Source organism: Mus pahari, chromosome 14, assembly GCF_900095145.1.
Source record: "Mus pahari chromosome 14, PAHARI_EIJ_v1.1, whole genome shotgun sequence".
Lineage (NCBI taxonomy): Eukaryota > Metazoa > Chordata > Mammalia > Rodentia > Muridae > Mus > Mus pahari.
The window spans coordinates 2,081,608-2,087,607 of record NC_034603.1 but is presented as its reverse complement, the minus strand read 5'-3'; the positions used below and the strand labels follow the sequence as shown (position 1 = coordinate 2,087,607).

The 6,000-nt window shown below is 51.3% G+C and overlaps 1 protein-coding gene across 1 annotated transcript in view; it reads left to right on the top strand.

Moving 5' to 3' along the window:
- Window positions 1-6,000, top strand: part of Fgf18 (fibroblast growth factor 18) — a 30,989-nt gene that overhangs the window by 1,648 nt on the left and 23,341 nt on the right. The gene's annotated exons all lie outside the window — the stretch shown is intronic.

Genomic DNA, 6,000 nt, shown 5'->3' with positions numbered 1-6,000 from the left:
TAGAACCAGACCAGGGCTGCCTCAGCATGGTGTGTGTGGGGCGGGGGGGGGGGGNGGCAATAAGAATAGGAAACACCAGCTGCCCAATACCTCCACCTACCTACAGCTACAAGGGAGGGGACTCGGAATAAACTGAACATAGGCCAAAAGAGGATTATCTGTCCCCTCCCCCTCTCCGTGAAAGGCAGGTGTCCTTGCCGGGCTAATGGGGAGATGCTTGGTTGTAGCCTTCTGAGTTCTGGAGATGCCTGGAGACAGCCCTGTGCACCAGCTAGAGGTGGTTCTCCCAGTTTTCTGGTACAAGGAAGTGTGTGTGTGTGTGTGTGTGTGTGTGTGTGTGTGTGTGTGTGTGCGCGCGCGAGTGTAGCTGAGGCCATGGTTCCTAGTTTGATCTTCACTGTTCCTTGGGACAGACATGAAACTCAGGGCGAAAACAGTTGAGACTCTGGGCTGGAAGGATAGATGGATGGACAGACTGATGGCTCTTTCCTTCTATTGGCCAGTCTGGGGTCCCCAGTGACTTCTCGAATCAATACAACTGGAGTCAGTAACTTAACGCTGGCTGTTTGCCAAAGCAGATGTGACCCTATGTGGTGAGGGGGTGGGGGACAGGGTGGGGGAATGGTCGATGTTAAAGAAAAGGCCAGTTCCAGGCATGGGCTGCCTAGCCTGTCTGCAGCTGAGTTCCCAAGCAGAGGGCAGGATCCAGGGGCACTCCAGGGGTTCTGCTTGTCTGGCTGGCTGGGCCGAGCTTGGGCAGGAGCTGAGGAAATGGGTGTGGAGGCAGAAAGGAGCCTTTGGATCTTGCTGACCAATCCTGTGCATGATTGCTGCTCTTGGTTCTTCTTTAAGTAGGGCCCGGGAGGGGCTGCCGGGTGGTCTTTGTGTTCTCTGATGGGAATGTGAGGGAGGGAGTCTGGAGTCTGCTTCCCACCTCCACCTCCTGGCCGGAACTAAGCCAGCATCTTTGAGAAAGATCTGGGTGGTCTGCCTGGGTTAGGTCAAGAGGCAGGATTCATGCAGGTGAGGGAGCCTCGTCTTTTCCATCCCCCCAGCTTTTTGCCCCTTTGTCCCCTCCAGCCTCTAGACTTCGGAACTGCATAGGACTGGTGTTTTAAACCCCTCCTCTGTATCCTTGGGACCAGCTGGGGGTGCCCTTGAAAATCTCTCGGAAAACAGTGTGCAAATTTGGTATGTCTGGAAGAGGAGTCATAGTAATCCTTAGACTTTTTTTTAAAACAAAACAAAACAAAAACAAAACAAGATTCCTAAAGTGGGAACAATGAGCAGGCTCGTGTTTGCTTTTACAGTTTTTAGACTGATGGAGTGGCCCTTAGTGGGAGAGATGAAGGCATGGGCTTCAAAGGCATGGGCTGCCTGGAGTCTGCATTCTGAGCCCTGCAGGGGCAAGTTTGTCTGATGTTGTGCATGTTGGTGTAGTCCCGGATAAGGTGCACAGGAGCATCTGCAGTCGCAATGACTCTGCTGTAAGGAGAGCAGAAGGCCTTCTTGTGTGGAGGAGGGGCCCAGGGTTTGGCAATAGGTGACCTCTGCCTGGACCCTGGCTTCACTGCACCATGCCTGTGCCTCTGTAGGAGTTTTTGTTTCCTCATTTGTGAAAAGTGGCCAATACGTTGAAGTGCTAGAAGACATGTTGCTTATTCTTACCTACTCAGGGAGGTATCTTGGCTAACTGAAAAAACAAATTTACTTACATCCTTACTGTTTTAGGGGATTGGTACGGTTTTAGCAATGGAATTTCTGGGTGCCTCCCCTCACTCCCCAGGCCCCAAATGGATTTCCTCCACCAAGTCAGGTTTCCATGAATATACGCAATGTAGATACTGTCCTCCGCGCACCAGCGGGGCGCTGAGCCCCGCCTTCACCCACGGGCCACCCTGGGAAGTGGGAAGCTGGGAATTTAATAAAACCCCTTCACCCTTTCTCCACACGACTCAGAACACCACAGATAGCTCAAATCAGAGGAATTTTAAAAATTTCTGCAGGGAGCAGGCAGCGTGGCCAGTAAATTGCTTTTCTGCACTTGGCTGAGCTCTGACAATGACACCGGGCGGGCTTTTCAAGAAGCTCCGCCGGCACCTGCCTGACATTGTTCCTGCCGCCAGGCTCCACTAGGCCCTCGCCTTCCTCAGACAAGCTAGCATAAGGCCAGCCAGTGCCAGAGAGGGGGAGGGCTTCCTCCAGCCTCTTATCCCTCCTGCCAGTTCCTTGTTCTTCCCACAGAGTAACTTCCTGTCTCACCAGGAGGTGTTGAAGTTTGGAGTTCCCTTCATACTCCCGATTGACCACCCACACCTACCATCTTCCCTGAGGCTTAGTCCTGTCCTTTTCACTGGGCAGGTTGGAGAGGCTAGGTGACAGACAGCGAGTGCCCTTTGGGACAAGAGGAGGATGGATGGCACTTCTAATATCTCAAAGCAACATTATTCATTGGTCCATTCTCCCGAGTTTCCATTCAACACTTAGCCTGCTTCTTGTTGGCCCTTGCAGTGAGACTTGGACAGTCGCTGGCCTCAGAGGAGAACACTGACAGCGTAGCATCTCTTGCACTTTCTGGGAGGAGACTCACACCTAGGTGCATGTCTTAGAATCTAAGGAGTCTCGTGTAAGGAAGCTGATCTTATCCTTCTTGCTTTCTCCAAGAAAGTCAGGTAGGATGAGGTCATATTTGTGCTCCACACAGAGAAAAAGCAGATACAGAACTAGCTAGGAAAGGATTTGTTCAGGGTCATGGCTACAAGCCAAGAACTGGATTTAAGACCTCGTATTAGTTCTATCTCCTCTAGAAGGAATCCTCAAGTTTGCTAGCAGGGAAAAGCCTCAGGAGGCAGGCTGAGGGGTCTTTAGTGGGAAGTCCTGTGTAAATTCTCAGGAGGGTAGGTGAGGACAGCTCCCGCCCTGCCCCTGTCAGGAGGCTCCACTCTCCTGAGAAAGTACTGATCTTCCAGGACCCCAGAGCTAGAGGTGAATTCTGTGCGTGCGTGCGGGTGTGAGTGTGCGGGCATGTGCAGGCATGTATGCATGTGTGTGTGCGCGTGCGGGCGTGTGTGTATGTGTGTGTGCGCATGCGGGCATGTGTGTATGTGAGTGTGTGGAGGGGTGTTGAGTGTCATAGGACACTTAATGCTTTCTCCAAGCCTCCTTCCCAGGGCAGAGAGAGAGGAGGGGTGAGGCACCCTGCCAGCATTCCTGCAGCCAGGGAAGGTCACCCACTTGCTTTGAGATAAGAAGGTGGATTCTTTAAATTTCTTGTGGTTGGCACAGCCAGTGTTAGTGGGCTGGGGGCAGTCTGTCAGAGTCACAGGTGTAGCCTCCTCCCTGTGCTGGGACAGCTCTGTGGTTCTGTAGGCCCCCAAAGAGAGGCTGAAGTGGATCAGGGAGGAGTTATCTATCCCCAGTAGAACTCTGTCATGTATTGGGTGCTACACAGGGATGCTGGCCCCTAGGCTGCTGACAGCAACTCAAGCCTGCCGTCTTCCCTGCGTGCCTGTCATGCGTAATCTAGGTAGAGCTCACAACCAATTTGGGATTAGAGAATGCTGTAGGTGAGGAACAAGAACCTAGCTGTACACAGTAACCTGCTGTTGATCACACAGTACAAGGGAAGTGAAGTTATGGGTTCCACTCTGGCTGCCTGACTCCAGGGCCCAGGTTAAAAGGCATTTTAAAGGCTTTAGATACACACAGCCTGGTTCAAACTGTAGATCTGCCTTCTGTTTGCTGTGTGACCCTGGGACAAGTTACCTAACCTCCCTAGGGTTTAGCTTCTGTAAGTGTGAAATGGTAGAAAATACCACTCTCTCTCCATAGACAAAAACCTCAATGAAATAGTCACTGTCTCCTAAGGGGAGGGAGTGGATGGCAGTTTGGGGCTTGGCTGTTATGTCTCTGGTTGTAGGAGGGGTCTCGGCTGCCTCTGTTGCCTGTTGGATATAGCAAGCACTGCTCCCTCCTGGTGTGTGTGTGTGTGTGTGTGTGTGTGTGTGTGTGTGTGTGTATGTGTTGAACAAGGGCTGTTCTGATGAACCTGTGACTTTAAGGCTGTTGGGGACCTGTGGCAGACTACTGGGTAAAGGACATGCTACCATCTGTCCCCACAGGCCAGGGCAACTGGCTTTGGGATGAACTTTGGCCCGCTGTTACACCATGGGCCTGAGTGTGAATTTGATCTGGAACATCAGAGGGCATGTGGCTCATCAGGCTGGGGTCTCTGGCTGGCTAGTAGCTCTTACACCCTGACATCCAAGTGACATTTAAAATGTTGCCAAGTTGATGATGGGCAGAGACACTGCACTGGTCAGCTCAGGGCTGCCAAATGAAGACCTCAGGGTTGCACGATGGCTCAGTTAACCTTGGATTTTTGCTCGACTTCAGGGGTCTTAACCTGTGGGTCACTAACCCTTTGACAAACCTCTGTCTCTAAAAATATTTACCTTATAATTCATAACAGTGCAAAACTACAGCTATGAAGTAGCAACAAAATAATTTTATGGATGGGGTCACTGCAGCGTAAGGAACTGTAGGGTCATAGCACTAGGAAGGCTGAGAGCCAGTGCTCTACTGGGTCTATCCAGTCAGGTAGGAGTGGGCCACCAAAAGCTTCCGTGGAACCCCATGCCTAGAGAAGCTTGGGTTTCAGTTCTGTAGCTTTTCACCCACCTGCTCCTGTTTCCCTTATATCTGCAAAGTGGGATAATGCGAAGTACCTCCTCAGGGATAGTGAGAAGTGACTAAGAGTTATTATGGAGAGTGCTGCCAACGCTCGGCAGGTAATTGAGTGATTATAATTGCCTGGTCAGTATGCCGTGTTGTCATGTGCTAGGGAAATTGAGGAAAGGCGTGCTCCTTGGATGAGTGACAGTGGGAACTCCGGCCTGTTGGTAGTGCAGGCTTGAACTTAGGCCCACGTATCTTATTCCCCATTCAGGTAGCATAGCTTTGGGCAAGAAGACCCTGAACCTCATGGAGTCACTGATCCCTCCTCATTTATAAACAGGGATTGAGCCAGGCGTGGTGGCGTACGCACTTGGGAGGAAGAGGCAGGCGGATTTCTGAGTTCAAGGCCAGCCTGGTCTACAGAGTGAGTTCCAGGATAGCCAAGGCTACACTGAGAAACCCTGTCTCGAAAAACAAAAACAAAACAAAACAAATAAACAGGGATTGATTATACGAGTCCTAAGGCGCTTTTCATGGAGACACTCACTTGTCACTGGGCATTGGGGAGACTGAGGCAGGATGGTGAGTCAGCCTGGAGTATGTAGGAAGACCCTATTTCAAAGGTCAAAACAACTACCACAGACTCCTTAGGCATTCCCCAGACTCACTGATAGGAATAATAAAGGTCATAGCTTGGACCACATATTCAGTAGACACTCAAGTATGGTACCGTTCTTTACTAGTTGAGCATTTATGGCCTACCTCCTGTATGTTTGCTCCCCGATGGGGTTTGCTCATCAAGGCTTCAGCTTACCCGTAGTGTACTATCCGAGGAGGTCTCTCCCTTCCCTTTCTTCCCACCTTTTGGCTAGGAATCTCATGGCACAAGTCTACTGTCTTTGACCAACTGCATTCTTTGCTGGAATTCACAGGGATAAGAAAGAGTCTGGGGTCAGCTCTCGGCCCACTGATCACAATCGGTCTGGGGGCACTCACTGGCTGTATGACAAAGAAGATGGATTGGCCCCTCTGTCCTCATCATTTAATGGAGCACCAGGATACAGGCTCGCCCCTGGGGCTGCTGGGAGGGGGACTGTGGTCCCTGGGGAAGCCCTTGACACAGAGCCAGGCTCTTTGCAGATGTTAAGTGAATGAGAGTCCCAGCTCTCAGCTGTGGTACCTTGAGGCCTGCTTGCCCACCAACCAGCTTGCAGTTATTCCTGAAATCGAGGGGAGGGCAGATCCCTGCTGCAGGTTCTTGGGTACTGACTGGACCTTCTTCAGTTCAGTAAGCAAAGGGCTTGGGGGTCTGGACGTGGAATT